The sequence below is a fragment of the Varanus komodoensis genome, unplaced genomic scaffold, assembly GCF_004798865.1.
Source record: "Varanus komodoensis strain SLA01 unplaced genomic scaffold, ASM479886v1 scaffold56, whole genome shotgun sequence".
Lineage (NCBI taxonomy): Eukaryota > Metazoa > Chordata > Lepidosauria > Squamata > Varanidae > Varanus > Varanus komodoensis.
Window position 1 is genome coordinate 1,839,748 of NW_025336169.1, and position 16,743 is coordinate 1,856,490.

Here is a 16,743-nt window from a genome sequence, read left to right on the forward strand (position 1 = left end):
AACCTCAGTTTCCAGTTAATTTGAGGGGTGGCTCCCACAATGGACTGGTGGTTCTACACTTTGCAGGACTTCTTTTCCCCTTCTAGAAATACAGTTGTGCAAAAGTTCCTGGGAGCCACGCTGAGATATTTACCATTGTAAACAACCCAGAGGAGCAGCTTGATTATGTAATTAATTATGTGATTATGTAAACAAACAAACAAAGCCTTACACATCTTCATGCTCCCTGCAGCAAAATATGGCGCACTGTTGCACACCTGTGAACGTTCCATAAAATGAGGTGGTTGTTGCTGAAAGAACAGATCCTGCCACTGAGCAGATGCCGAAATGAGAGATGCCTGGCGATCCGGTGAACACACGTGTGGAACGGATTCAGCAAATATGTGCACCCGCAGATCAGTGCGAGGCAGTAGAGCCCTTGTGTGTGTGTGTGTGTGTGTGTGAGTGTGTGCATTTGCCACATTTGCTCATTGCACCAATGCGGGCGCTGCCTGTGAACATGAGGGTCTGTCAGCCAAACCCTTCATCAGACACCCCCGCCCCCACCGCTCCAGCCACCCCATGCCCCCCTCCCTTTCAACAGTTCCCCACTCCCCAAACCCCGTCCTGTCTGGACTCACAAGGAAGGCATTTCCCTGCACTCTAATCTAACAGTCCCACTGGGAATGTTTACAGCAAGCCGCCACTTAAAACATCTTATCAAGGCGCTCTTGTATCTTCTGCCTCTCAGGGACTTATATCAACTCAGCTGATCAATTTACAGGGAAGGGACTGTTGGATGTTCAACGCAAAGGACTTGTTCTTTTCAAAATAAAAAATAAAAATGCTGTATTGGAACATGTTAACTACAGTCTAATACACCACCTCACTCGTGCATCTGTAAAAAAATCCCGTTAGAATATTATTTCTATTATTTGTCTGCTTTGTGCTAAATTAGAATCCACTGCTCCCAAAATTATGATTAACTGGGGGCTCCTCTGTGCTATTCTTACATTGAGAATGGATACCAGGTTGGTGCAAAATTATCCTGCTTAATTTCTCCTCAAGTTACATGAAAGCAACTGCTTAGTTTCGCCAAAGTAGGTGCATTTCAAACTAGCAAGACACTAAAAAATTCACCTGCATTTCAGCTGTTCTCAGCTGATGGAAAAGCCATTGCTTTTGAAAAGAATGTCCAAGGTGAAGACTTTCAAATTATGGGGAAATTCTCTTGGGAAATTGGGTTTGCCTGAGAGTATGTGCGATTGTCCTGTCTGTCTTTGTCACCCCATCTCCCTGACAGTGTTCATCACTGAAAGATGAAACACACACACACACACACACACACACACACACACACACACACAGAGCAACCCTTGCTGTTGTTGTTAGTGTCACCACATTGATTCCACATTGATTCCACCATAAGGCGACCCTTGGAATGAAAGCCCCTCCGCTCAGCCCTTCCAGGTCCGAGGCCCTGACTTCCTTGGTGGAGTCAATCCATCCCACCTTGGTCTTCTTTTCTTCTGCTGCTTTCAACCCCACCTGGCATGAAGGTCTTCTCCAGGGAGTTTTGCTTTCTCATGATGGCCGAAGTGGGACGACCTCCCTTTTGTCATTTTGCTTCAAAGGAAAGCTCAGACTTGATTTGACCGAAGGACCCACGTGCTCAGAAACAGCACCAAAATGAGTTCAAACAGAATTATCCATTGCCCCAAGAAAGAAGCAGAAAAAGGGAGGCCTCTTTCAAGGGCAAAGTAACCTTGCAAGGCATTGGAGGCCAGATTTTGGCATACTGCTTGTTCTACCAAATCCTTGGAGCCGTACGCAGCGCTGCACTGGCAAGGATGAAAAATGCAAAGCCACTGAATGCTATTACTACTGGCAGTGGCGGCACAAAAGCTCAACATTCCTGCCATGAGGGACCCCTTCTGTAAGAATCTGTTGGAGAACCTCTCCAGTTCCTGGAGAAATTTGTTGAGATTGTCCGCTCACAGTTGTCTCTGCCCACAGCTGGGAAAGGAGCGCACGGTTTCCAGGAGGTGTGAACTGCTTATGCAGAAGTCATTTAGCTCATAAGCCTTAAGAAGACATGGGAGCCACTATGGTGCAGTGGTTAGAGTGCTGGACTGGGACGCAGGAGATCCGGGTTCAAGTCCCCACTCAGCCATGGAGCCCACTGGGTGACTCTGAGCCAGTCACGGACAGTCAGCTCAACCTACCTCACAGGGTTGTTGTTGTGGGGATAAGATGGAGAGGAGAATTATAGAAGTCATCTTGTATACCTTGGAAGGAATAAAAGTGGTGTACAAGTATAATAAATAAACAGGGGGGAAATTTGGAGATGCTATTTGCATACGCCTGTATTTAAATCCTCTGTTGGAGGGATGGAAGTCCCGTTGAGCTCAGAGCAACCTATAAAGGTTTCTTTCCAGGCAGTCTGTCCTGTCGGCAGATTCCTGGATCCAGCCTCGCTTAACTTCTGCAGTGCAGTGGCACCTTCACCTCCAAGCCATCAGCCACAGCTGGGCTGTGGGGTCAGCCACAAGTGGGAGTGCACAGGAGGGCCGGGTCAGGGAACATTCTCCACATTGGCAAGAGCTCCTGGTTGTGCCAGAGAGCGTGTGCGCTGTTTCGCGTAGGAGGGGGGACCCCTGGTGTTGGCAGTGAAGCAGGGCAAGCAAGAGGCAGCTTTCTCCATGAAAGTCGCCATGCAAAAGGCTTTTCCTTGCAAATGCGTCCGGGTGATGGGCTGGATATGTCCTTTTTGCTAAAGACAAAGATGAGCATCTGCCAAGCCAAAATAATCCTCTCTGCATTCAAGTGGGAAGAATCAGAATTCTTGGGGGAGCCTACAGGTTTGCAGATATACAAGAAGGTTTGAGGGAAATCCCAAGCTCACCCAGCAAGGACTGAGCATGCGGCTGAACCATTGGGAGCTCCTTCTTTAGGAAACTTATTTACTTGTGAGGTGGGGAGGATGACTTGGCCAGAATTTTTCCCATATTTACACACACATCCCTACAGGGTCTTCTCATACAGATTATGAAGAAAATTGCAAAATTTTGGTTGATTCTTATTAAATGCAAAACACAAATCAAAGAATATTCTTTCTCATCCGTATTTGCAAGAAGCTCCATACCTGCAAAACAACCTTACTTTAATAAATTATGCCTCTTTAGTTAGCTACAGGGGCAATATTCTAATGTTCTGTTTTCTTAGAGCTTCATTGTTTCTTCTTTATTTTGGAGCCCTTTGGGTGCTGACTTTGAACTCCAAATGCAGAACTGAACATGCTCAGAATGGTGGCAGCAATCATGCTAAGAAATGGCAAGCAGAGCAGGAGAGATCTATTGGAAAAACTTACAGACACCCCCCCGGGGGGCAGGGGGGGGGGAAGGCTGCCAGCCTCTAAGTTAGTGGGGCTCCTCATTCATTGCAGCTTTTGATTTTAGCTTTATGGGAGCTATCCAGAGTGGCTCCTGGTGATGAGCTTATTGGAAGGATGCATTTCAGGACCATGGATAGTTCTTCTAAATCCAGAAAGAAAGTCTGTATTGAATGAGGAACCCCACTAAGTTGGGGTGCGGGGCAGCCTCGCCTGGATCTTCCTAATCTTCCCACTAGGACAAACCAGCCCTTGAAATAGTATACAGTCCTCAGTAAAAGAGGATATGTGGCCACCTTATTCAGAAAGGACAGATGAAACATGAAACACAGAAACACAGAAACAAAGTGAGTCAGAGGGGACTCCTGGGCTATCTAGTCTGACCCCAGCTCCAGGTGCCTCTGCCCATGCATGAAGTGACAGCGAGAGCAAACAGAAGGTGTGGCCAGGCCTGGTGGCTTTAGGCAATGACTGGGCTATGCTCTTCTGCAGATGACCAGTGGGAGCCCCTGATGCCCGCCCTGCAGCTAGCCTAGAGTTTGGCACAACAGGCGGAATGTAATTTGCATAAATTTGCATGACATTATGTAACATACTGACAATGGAGCACAGATCCTTGCAGTCTGCACCGCTCAGGGAAAGTCAGTCCACTATGGAATTGCAGATTCTTAGCAACTCAAACTCTTCTGAGTCAATTGCAGATTATTCTGACCTCTCTGTATCCTACCCTTGCAAGCACAGTGCACACTCTCTCTTCTCCCCACTAGAAAACGATTCAAAATTCCCCCCCTCTTCGGCTGCGGAATAAATTTCCATCCTGTCTGCTCCCCACACTGCCAGAAATGGCAGACTAGAAATTTTCCGCACAGGGCTAATGTAAATAGTCAGAAAGACCAGTCTGATCCCATCGCCGCTCCGCAAAGCACTGAGCCCTTCCACAGGGGTTTACGTGTGGTGTGGCAGATGCTGGTTTTCTACTAATGTTATGATTGTGCAACGGCTACACCTGTTCTGGCTCTATTTGTCACTAGTGAAACATACCTGCACCCTTGCCGGTTCAGTGATCTTCAGATTGTTCAGGTGTGTCATTGTATCAATAGCTCATCTTGTTTAGATTTTGGAAGGAACCCAAAGGGCCTCCATGGAGCTTCCCGTTTCCATCTTCTCAGACTGTGTGGACTCTGTGGCGGGCAAATTCAACATATGTGGCTCTCTTGTCTGGAGACAGACCTCTATCCCCTCTGAGTTAGTACTGCCTAGTATGGCTTGGACCATTTATCTGTCCAGCATCTTTGGCTGAGGTCTTTGCCAGCCAGTTCCATCTCTCAGTTCAGGGACAAATGACAACCATCACCACCCTGCTTGCCCACACTCACCTGGAAGCCTGTAATATCTCACCTTGTTTTTCTTGTGGAAGGAATCCCAGGGGGCCTCCTTAGTCCAAGTTACAAGGTTATGGCACCCTTAATGTTCTTTTTATGTAGCATTTGTTTCACGGTTTGAAAAGGTTGCTCATCACCCTTGCAGCCTTTCTTTTTCCAGGAGGGTATATCGACGCAAACAAGAAACACACAAAATGCCTGTGGATGTCAAAGCTCAGACCACTTTGCCAATCTCAGAGTAGTTTGTTGTGTTGTTCTGGGGTGACAAATAAGGTGTGCAGGTGGGAAGACAACTGAGTTCCTGGCTGGCTGTTATTCTCACATAACCCCAGTCCTCTTTCAGCTCCATTGGCCTCCCTTCGAAGTCCGGGCTCAATTCAAGGTGCTGATTATTACCTATAAAGTCCTAAATGGCTTGGGACCAGGATACCTAAAGGAACGCCTTTTTCCCTATTTGCCCTCCCACCCCGAGATTGGCAACAGAAGTCCTCCTCTGGGAACCATCTGTGAAAGTTGTTAGGAGACAGAGTACCCGGAGGAGGGCCTTCTCTGCGGTGGCACCCCAACTATGGAATGCGCTCCCCAGAGAGGTCCACCTGGCACCGTCATTATACGTTTTTCAGTGCCAGGTTAAGACCTTTTTATTTAATCAATATTTTAATATGTTTTAATATTGAATTTTACTGTTGTATTTTTATTAACTTGCAGCCAGAGTGGGTTGTCAATTTATTTATGCTGTAAGCCGTCCAGAGACGCAAGTAATTGGATGGCATACAAATTTTAGAAATAAATAAATAAAATAAGTAAATATTTGTGACGCAGTATGCAGGTCTGTGGTTCTCTGAAGGGGATCACAGCTTTTCTGAAGGCCCCAGCCTGGGAGTAGGGAAGTGTGAATTTGCAAAACTCAGGTTCAGTGAAGCTCTCCAAATTCCATCTTGAAGCTTGAAGCATGAGCTCTGGCTGGCTGGCATTTTTGCATGCAGATCTTTGCATAGTTATGCGCATACGTCTCTGAATTTGCATATGAGTTGTGCTCTTCCCTGAAACATATACCTTCTTCTCCCATTCACTGCAGCTTGTTTGTGCACATTTTTCAAACGTGCATCCTATTTTCATGCACACTCTCAAATGCATTGTTTTTCTTCCATGAATGACACTGTGAGCCACAAGTGGGACCCAGTCTGTCTTCGGCCCATCAGGTGTGGACTAGATAAATCCTGATCAAAAGAACTGAGATAAATTTCTCATACAACCCTTCCTGGGAATAATCCCAGCCAGGCTTGCTTCCCTAATGGACATGAGCAGGATCGCCTGGGATGTGTCTGAAGGAGGCGCTTGTTCCTTTCTCTCACTCATCATGGATTCCTCTGCTTAACAGGTCTGCTGAGAAGTTAACTGAGGAGGGCGTGCAGTGCTTCTAATGCGAAGTGACAGCGGCTCCAGCGTTTCAGAAGAAGCTTACCAAAGGGAGAGGCACCCTGGAGCCGGTCTCCTCGGAGTCTTAGCCACAGTCCATCCGTCCTGAGTAGCTTTGGGGGTTAAAGGCCATTTACCTGCTGCCCAACACAGATGCCTCCAGCTGAGCCAACCCTGGACAATCGGAGAGACACACAGTCATAGAGTCACGGCGTTGGAAGGGCCACAGAGTCTAACCCTCTGCTCAGTGCAGGACTTCAAGTCAAACCATCCTGCTGAGATGGCTGTCCAGCTGCCTCTGGAATGCCTCCACCTCCCTAGACATGGGCTCCATTGTCGCACTGCTCTAACAGTCAGGAAGTTTCCCCTGACGTTTCCCTGGCTTCCAATAACTTGCCCTCCTTCTTCCAGGTGCTGGGAGAGGGACGCATGCGGAATCCATTTTCAGGGCAGGAAGCCATCGGATTCCCTGGGCTCAGCTCCCCAGACAGTGGCCTGCTTTCTTGTGGCCATGAGACCCAGTGGGCATCCCTCTTCCAGACACATGACTTGCAGCCTTTGATTGTGCGGCACATGCCTCCGAAGAAGGTTGCCAGTTGTGCCACAGGACCTCCTCGCGCATTCGTGGACTTTCTCTTGGTTTGGCTTACTTCCTAAGTGAGGCTGAGCATGAGAAGAAGCCTGACAAACCAAGGAGGAAGAGCATTCTGGGGAGCATCGCAGCAACTCTGGGATGATCACGAGGAGAAGCTGGTCCTTCAAGAAGTTCATTGGAACGAGCGTTAACATCCTCTTACCCAGCTCTCATCTGTGGGAGAGAAGGAACTGAGGATCACGTAGGTATGGGATTGTCCACCTGAGCATAGGCGGGCAAGGTTGCATTCACGAGGCAGCTGTTACGGGACTGTAGCTTCATTTTGCTTTAACAGCCTAAGTGATGAATGCATTCTGCACCATCTAGCTAAAGGGACATCATAATTAATAGCAAGAAACATCACGGCAGCCTAAAGGAGATGTAATCCTTTGAGGTGGACGATTCATCTATCTTCCCAAAGTTCATCTTCCCTACAAGTTATGGGTCCTTGTGAGTCATACCAGCACATCCCCCTGAAAAGTGGTCACAGGCGGGAGATGCTATTCCACTAATGTTCACTTTGCAGGCTTCCCAATGGGGCATCCAGTTACCTGTTTAACAGAATGATGGACCAGGCAGACCTTTGGTCTAATCCAGAAGAGATCTTTTCATCTCCCGATGGGCGCTCGTTCCAGAGAAGTAGAATTTAGTAGCTTTTTTATGAAGCACCCAGGGAACGGCCAAGCTCAGAAGAGTATCTAGATATCCAGGGTTTCAGGCTCTGATTGCACAAATGCCTGTCTTGCAATAAGGCACGAAGAAAGCACCACAAAATGGGCATAGGAAAAAGCCCAGGAAAAACCCGCCTGATGCGACAGAGCCAGGGTCTGCAGGGACAACATGCAGTGCTTAGCCAGGGGAAATGAGGCCATCTCCCAGCCATTCCCCTAGACTTTACTCTTTCCTCTGAGTTTAGCTGCAGTGCTTAGAGAAGCTGCAGGGAAATGAATTTTCCCAGCCACAGAGGAATGTTCCCTGTTACAAGGCAAAGTTTTTTGGAACAGCTTGGTCTCCAGTGAGCAAGAAAGACCTATTTATTTTGCAGAACTCCATTCCTGATGGGGAGGACAATGGCTACAAGTTTGTTGAATGGAGCAACGCAGCTGCCTGCATTTTTGGCCTCTCCTTCGGGTGTGATCATTTACCTGATCATTTAGATCACATTCATTTCTGTTTCCCCCCTGAGATTTTGTGGCATTTCTTGCCAGAAGCGGTCACGTGACTTGTACTGGGAAAGGTGGCACGGAAGGAGCTGTAGCAGTCGAGATTCGTAAATCCTGACAGGTGCCTGCATTTTGAAAATTCACTAACATGCCACTCCCTGCCTGCAGGAGCACCCAGGAATGGACAAAAGAGAAACCGATTGCATGGTGAAATTTTACCAGGGCGGAGGGGGCTTTTTGCCCATCCCAAGCCAACCAGCCCCTCTCAGCCTTGTAAATTATGTGCATTAAAAAGTCTTTTACTTTTCTTGTTGTTAAAAAAAAAAAAAGAGGACCCTTTGGTTGCTTCCTCCTACAGCCTTTTTCATCCATCCCTCACCTGCCTCCCGCCCCATCCCCCTTCCCTCCCAAAATACTGAGCAGAGTGGGAGTATTTGAGCATCAAAACAAGACAAATTTCCAGAGGCAAACCTCACCAGGACCAGCGTCCGTCCTAAAGGACACTTCCACCTGTGCTTCCCTCCCACCGCAGCTCCTTCCCTCTCCTTCTCTCCCCTTCTGTCCATCATGAAAGCAGAGGAAGTGGGACTCCCTGGGCGAGCGTGCTCCGTTGCACTCTAGCTGTGAACGCAGGACATCGAAAGGTGCCGCATCCAGCAGAAGCGAGCACTCCCGTAACCCTCACCTTCAGCTATTTCCCTGGAAGCAAAAACAACAATGGAAAGGAAACAACGAAAGTGACCCGGTGTCCCCCGCATCTAATAGATTTCCTGAAGCTCGCTCTTGTGTTACCATTCGCTGTTTATTGAGTGTACCTGCTCTCGTGTGGTGGAGTGTTTTCTCTCCCTGGGGCCATTTGCTCCTTCTCCGCCCCCCCATCCAGACTTCAGCTGGGATGATGGACTTCTTTGCTTCCATTCCGCCCCCACCTCTGTCAACAGCCCCTGCCTCTGATGGAGATGGATTAGCAATTGAGCAAGCAATCTGGCACACTTCACGAAGAGTGCATTCTCGACATCATGCCGGTGGCTACACACAGCACCGGCTTGGTGGGAGGAAGGCTAGGAAGCGCTGGCTCGCCTGTCAGAGTGCAGCTGCCTAGGAACGGTGGCCAAGTTCGGAGGGGGAACATCTCTCATGAGAAGAACCCATCCCTCAGCTCCTTGGGCCCTTCCACAGCATCCGCGTGGGTAAGCCTGATGCGGAACGGCTGCAGCTCAGTGGCACGAGGACAGGCACTCTTGCAAAAGGTCCCAGGTGTGGTCCTCAGCATCTCCAGGTGAGGCTGGAAGACCTTACCTGGACAACCATGGTTCCCAGTGGACAATACAGGGCTTGATGGGCTACGGGGAGCAGGACCTGGCAGGAGCAGTTGAAGGGCCTGGGCGTGTCTACCGTGGAGAAGAGCAAAGTGAAGAGAGGGCTGCTGTGGAGCGCAGGCCTGTGGCTGGCTGCCCCAGAGAACTGGGCTAGATTTCATCAACTTAAATGGGAAGATTGCAGTGGATGGTTAGAGAAGTTCCGCAGTGGAACCGATCAAGTACAAAGCTGTCTGGAATTGGGCAGCTCTGGGGCTCCATCTGGTGGCCGAACCAAAATGGCCTCCAGGATCCTCCCAGTCCCTGCTGGAGTGCTCAGCCTCCTGACTAGCGCTAGCTGGGATCCCTGCGAGAAGAGCTGTAGAAGAGCCAGCTCTGCCTCCGGTGGCAGGCTCAGCCGTACAGGTCTTCTTGGTTGCTGTGATGTGGTCCAGCACCTGCATCTTGCCTGGGCCTTGCTGGGCCTGGCCCTGCCTTGCCTCCTTGCCTTCTGCCCTGCTGCCTCACTTCAGAGCACCCTCTGCTGCTCCAGGTACTGCCCCCTGCTCTTTTACCTCTCTGGCTCTCCATCTTCAGCTCACTCCTGACCATGCCCTGGCCTCCGCGTCCTGACACAGCCTGTTTCTTGACCGGACTCTGCATCCAAACCCATCTACTAGACTCCAGACCGTGTTTGGGCTCTGCCCTTCCTGGGGTCCTGTTGGGTCCTGGACCCTGACCACCCCCTGCCTGCAGAGTGAAGTGGATTTTCCATTGCTGGAATTCTTCAAGCAGAGGCTGGACGTCCGCCCCTTGGAATGCCCTGCTGCTGCGTGTCTTGCATCCAACAGTAGGGGGAGCCGGTTCAGCTTTGTCCAATCTGTAGCTCTCCAAATATTTTGGCCAGAACCCCCATCAGCCCTGTCTACTAGAATTTCAGGCAAGGGCGAATGGCTGTTGTGGTCCTGCAGATGTTTAGACCTACAACTCCCAACTTTCCTAGATTCCCTCAAAGAGTCTTGGGAATTTCCTACAAAAGGAGCCCTTTGTAGGAAAAAGGCAGGATATACATTGAAAAATAAATAAATAAATAAATAAATAAATAAATAAATACATTGTTGGCTTGGTGCTAGATATCCTTCACAGAACTACAGCTCCCAGGAGTCTCTGGGAAGAGTGCATGACCTAGTCTGTGATGGAAAGAACTTGCCCCAGAAGAGAAGCCCTGGAAAGAGCTGAAAATCTGAGGCAAAGGCATTTCCAAGCTGGAAAGCAGGACCAACTTCGGGTCTGAGAGGACGCAGCAAAGCACCGCCAGTGCAGCCCCTCCTATGCAGTGCAGCAAAGCACAGCCCAGTGCAGTTTCCTATGGCTAGCTCACCTGCTGGTGGAGGTGGGGACCTGCAAGCTGCCATCTTGAATTGCCCATCTGCCCCAGTGCAGCACGCCGGGGGCATGGTGGGAGACTTCCCATGGTGGCCCCAGACCTGGGTGTCCAGGGCACGGGCAGGAGAGGCAGGACAGGACAGCACTCAGCCCCTCTGGTGCTCAGGTGCAAGGGCCACTGCTCCTGGATGCTGCAGGCTGGTTCCAAGTTTGCCTGATCCACTAGCAGCTCATTGAGGAGGAATGATGGGGCTCCCTGCAGGCAAACTCACCATGTTGGTCCCGACTCTTGAGCGGCACTTCGGGGAGGCATCACTCGTACCGGTACCTCAACCACCCTCCTCTAGACAAACCGGCCGGCCCCATCGCGCAGCCCGCTGAGCCCTCCAAGGGCCACTGGGGCACTTTCCACCGTCCAGCCTCACTCGTGAAAATGCAACCTACGGGGGTTCTGGCGGGTGATGCGGAATGCAAAGGCTTGTGTTTCCCTTTCAGACAGACTCTAAATCACTCTGACAGGCCGCCGCCTGCCCCTTCCCTCTCCCCCCCCCACCTCCCTGTGCTCCCCTTCATCTCCGCTCAGCTTCCCAAACTTTTCCCGGAGAGTTTGTGATCTCTTTTCCAGGGTCTTTTATTTATAGAGTTTTGCTTTCTGCTCCCCCGGGAGCCTCAAGGTGGAGGAGGCACCGTTGCAAGAGCCCTAAATGAAAATGTGGCACTGGGAACGGATTTAATTGTCCCTGCAAAGCACACACACTCCCCTCTTCCTCTCAAGCATCACTCATTTTATTGTACCTTGGGGGGAGATGCAGCGAGTCTTGTGTGACCAGGTGTCCTACCTCTCCGTGTTCTGTTTTAGAAAGCTGTCGTAAGACAGCCACATCTTTGAAGGTGTCCTCTCTTTGAGGGGCTGTCCAGCCCAGCTCTGGATCGATACAGGGGAATCTTCAGGTTATGGGGCGGCATAGAAATGATACTAATTAAATAAATAATAAGGAACAAGAGCAACAAAGGCCGGTAAATTGTCCATCGCAGTTGTGTTTACATTCTGAACTTGCAAAGGCAGAATGAATAGGACCATGGGTCACCTGGTCACCCTTCTCCACCATGGTGGGACGTATCCTACACAGGGATGCTGGAGACACCCACAGCAAAGTCAAATGAATTAGGGCTTCCCTGATTCCACCCTGAGTTGCATGGATGGAGGGATGGATGGACAGAGTTAAAATGCGTGTGGGGAATTTTGGGGGCTATGGGGGCCATACTTGTTCTCCCTAGATGCTCCCTGGCAGGTAGCAATCCATGGGGCACTGAAAAATGTCCATATGCATAGGGAGGTATGAATTTTGTTAAATACATTCCATTTATTTATATTGATAGATAGATGACCAGGTACTGTTCATCCAATTGTCCATTCAGCACAGAATCTGAATTTTAACCTGCATTTTATTCTACTTGTGCAGATTCATATTAGTGCAAATTCACTGGCACTAATTAATGCAAATTTACACAGGTGCTCAAACGGTCAGTCCACATGTACATAGAATACATGTGACTGGTTTCTAGTCCACAGCCAATTCAGAGAAGTCAAACTCATTTGAAACTGTTGCAGATTTCTCTAACATCTGTATAGGTACAACACCTGTTGAATTGTATGTTTTAATTTATATGAGAGTTAAATTTGCATAGATCTATATCTATACCTCTCACTATATTCCACTATACAGATGTATGGATCTCTAGGAGATGCAAATATTGTGCGAACTGGTGACTTCTTTGGTTCTTTTCTTGGGCAAAGCCTAAGTCACCAGCCAGAAGCCGACATGCTTAACCACCCTAATTTGCAAGCATCCGAGCAGACGTCTAAAGCCTGCAGGACAACCCTAATAACAAAAGCCAGTCACTGAGCCTGCTTCAGCCTCCTGCAGGCCAACAGTGAGGTTGCCTCCCACTCCAGTCCATATGCAAAACTCTCCCAGTTTTAGCCAACACCAGCCAAAACGCTCCGTTCTCCATCTTTCTCCCTCAGCCTCCAGTTTCAAGCTACAGCTGATGCTTCTCTCCCCTTCCCACCAGATGAAGCTTCCCACATTAAATGGCTCTAAAGGGTGATATTAAGGAACATTAAGCACTTTTCTTAAGCCCTTTATTAGTCACCCACTTACAGGATTAATCACAAGAAGCACGGCAGTCTAATTGCAGAGAGGCCCGCTGGAGGAGTTTGGTGGTAAGCCAGGAGTGCAGAAGCAAGAAGGTGCCCCACCTGGCCCCCGGGGCTTCTTCAGATGGCCATCTCTCCTCCACAACCTACCCCCAGTAGTTTGGTGGCTTCATGCAGAGTTTTGCCAACTATCCTTAAAGACTGAGATGGCTTTCCTAAGGTTTCGCTTCTGTGGCCTCCCCTTTTGTCTTTGGCCAAGCCCCAGTGGTTTCTGGCTACACAGACAGTCCCCAACGCAGCCCCCACAAGCTTCTCTGAAAGAGAATAGAGCCCCCAAGCTCAAAGAGCATCCCCACCCCCATTCCCATATTGGACTAAGATGCCTGGGAAATCCAGAGGAGAATGCACCAATGCGGAAGTCCAAACCAGCACTTAAAAAGAAACCAATGAGAGGGAGAGATTTCAGCAGGCAAAAACAGTTCCTGCGTCTGGGCAGCATTCTTAATGTTGGCATTTTCACTCCCCCCCCCACCCCTTTGCATCAGAACCCGGTCAGGATCAGTTCAAGATGATCCCGGGGCTCTCTGCTCCAGTGGCTGCGGGACTGACCTTCGCCGTGCCCTCCGAGCTCTCCAGCGCCGCGACTGCCGCCTGGTGGAACAGCCTCCGGATTGGCAGAGCTGCCCTGCTCTTATCGCTTTGAAGATTAGGCAGCTTTAACATGCCTTCAAATTGAAGCCCTCTGCCTCGATTTTATTCCTATAATTAATGAGCCGCATACCCTCGCTTTGCCTTTATCTTTTAAATATGCTTCGCTCCTCTTGGAAAAAAATGCAATATTTCTTTTAACTCGGAATATGGATGAGTCTGTGCCTAGCAGGGCAGCCCGTGCGCCATCTGTCAATTTGATCGCCCAAAGCCTCTGTTTTCAGCTGGCATCCTGCACAGATTTCAAAGTGGTGAGTCACCCGTTCCACCAGCGATTGTGAGCAGGGAATGGGGAGGGGAGAGGGAGAGAGAGGGAGATTCAGCTCTCGGGTGTTGTACACCTTCTAGCATTCATTACATCTGTGCTCCGTGAACACATACACCAAAAGCTCTGCAACGTCTGTTCTCTTGTCCAGCCCATGCTTTGCCCCATCCTTCTGCCCACACGGTTCCTGCAGATTCTGTTCCTGTAGACCCATATTCTCCACAGTGTCCCCTGCTTCATTTCAAAGAGGGTCTTCCCAAAGCACGGGGGAGTCAAGACCAGCCTTCCCCAACCTGATGCCCTCCGGGTTTCTTGCCAAGCAACCCCTCCTCAGCAACAGCTTCCACTGTGTTGGAGTCTAATTCGCATTATCCTGAGCGTATCCACTGGGGTGGCCTTCAGTGGTGCCTCCAGTGGCCTCCAGTTTGAGTTGGCAACTATTCCATTGGCAAAAATAAAGTAAGAATTGCCCATTTACCATTAAAAGAAAGCCAAAATGTCCAATTTGCAGGCTAAATTTGACCTAGTTGCCACTCCGTAGCCACGGCAGAGCTGCTGATCGGTCCGATTTAGCACGTCAAGGCGCAAGTCCTCTCTGGAGCTGGGTCACTATCAGAGTCTATTGAATAATGCAAGCTGGAGGGAAAGGGGGGGGCATTTCTCTCCCTCCCCCATAATACTAGAACCCAACAGGGTCATTCCAGGAGGCTGATTAGGGGAGAGACAGGACAGATCAAGGGGAGACTTCTTCATGCAACACATCACAAGCTACGGAATCCGCTACCGCAAGATGTAGAGATGATGGGCCACCAACCTGGACGGTTTAGAAAGGGACTGGGAAGATTTATAAGCAAGACTGAATATCACCTCCACTGTCTTCTGTTCCAGTCACTGGGGAATCCAGCAGGGCTTGTACTCATGTACTGCTTGTGGGTTTCCCACAGACGTCTGGTTGGCCCATGTAGCACCTGAATGTTAGACCTGGATTGATCCAGCATGACTCCTCTTCTGACACACCGCGAGGTCCAGGGGAAAGCATGGAAGAAATCGTCTTTGCAGAAGGTTTCTTGTTCATGATGTTTATTTGCAGCTGCAGCATCTCCACTTCTCAAGATGACAGAAAATCGTTAAGCACTTCCTTTTGCTGGTGTTTGGCTCTGCACATGAGGAACAAAATGAAAAAATTAGAAATTGCCACTGTGAATGTAGAAAAGATCCACCTCCTGGACTAAGTAGCTCCCACATTTGGCAAAACTGTGGTTCAAAGGAAGGAAAGAAGACAGAACTCATAAGAGGCTTCGCCAAAGTGAAATCTAAGTTATTTTTTAGAAAAGAAAACCTTGCTGATGCTATAAATGATCATTAAACTTTGTGGAAGTTGGCTTGTAGTAATATGGTGAATTTTAAAGACCTTGTTCTATATTTTACCTCTAGGAAAAACACAACATGGAACAGGGCCTTCTTGGTTGCAGCACCCTAACTGTGAAACTTCCAGGTTAGCCTTGTGAATGGCTCTCAGGCAGGTGGTCAAGTTGCCCCTCTTTTACCAGGCATTTAATCCATTTTAATCCCTACTTGTCTGTGGTTTATGGACTTGTTTTTCTCATGATTTCTAGTTTTATTTTGAGTTTTAAAATGATATATTGAGGCTCTCTTTAGAGCCAAAATGACAGCATAGAAAATGTTTCTTTTTGTTTTTTAAGCTAAATGTTTTGTATTTTTAAGCTTCTTTGACCTTACCTAGGAAGGATCGGCCTTAAGTGGGAATGTTAATTGAAAACAAAAACAAACTGTAATTATTGCAGCGAGGATTGCATTTGCCCGACATTGGAGGAGTGAAGAACCACCTACCAACGAACTGATTTTAAAAAAGATCTTGGACTGTGCCGAAATGGACAGATTGACTTCGTCTCTGAAGGGGAAAGAGGATACATACTTCTGTCAAACTTGGAACTCTTTTTACTATTGGCTAGAGAAATGGGACTATGCATAGATTTAAATATGTTTAAGGATTACTATAAAAAAAAAGTATGCGGGCTGACCCAGTAGGTCTGATGTTTCTGATGATTGATGTTTTTTAGTTTCTTTTTGTTAGTTGGTAGAAAAATAATAATAAAACTTACTTTAAAACAAAAACAAAAACAAACAAGCAGTGTACTGCAGGTTTGGAAATGAAGCTAGAAAAAATGACACCCAAAGAACCACCAGGAGAAGTCGTGTTTCCTTCCCCTGCCAAGCACATTATCCTGTGAAGATCCCCCTACACACACACACACACACTGGGTGCAGTGGAAAGGAAATTATAAGCAGTGGTTTGAGGGCTGTGTTAGGGGAATGGAAGACCAGTGCCCAGGCAAATACAGCACAGGCAAATGCAAGTTCTAACATATCTAGATCAATTCTTCCCATGAAATTTCAGCTTATTCTGGAAAAACAAAATGGTGCTCGAAGCACAGCCATAGCGCACCTGGCAGTAGCTCGCAACCAGCCATGCAGTGGAGCTGGGGCTCAAAAGGATGCCACTTTTTGTTAGCTTAGAATCGCCTGTTCCCTCCGGACCGATCGGCAATCCAATCTGCTGGGCAGAAATGCATCTTCTGACCCAGAAAATACCCTGTGGAATGCAAAATATTTTGCGGCAGCTTGGTCTAGAATGGACAACCAAGACCCACTGGCTTTATGGAAGAACTGCTCATAGTGAAGCCTATGGAGAATCTTGCCCAGAACCTGCCTAAACATGGAGCTGGTACGGCACTGGACCCCCCTTTTCCTTAGTGGACCTTTCAGGTTGGCAAGCGATGTCTGCTCTCTTCCGAATAACTATGAAAGGTCCGAGAGCCTTATTCCGGAGGGCAGCTTTAGCCAAACAGATGCTCTCCAGATGTTTGGGACTATGGTTCACAGTTGAACCCAATGGGAGCTGGTGGCTAAACTGCTAGAGCTGGTTTGTTGATACG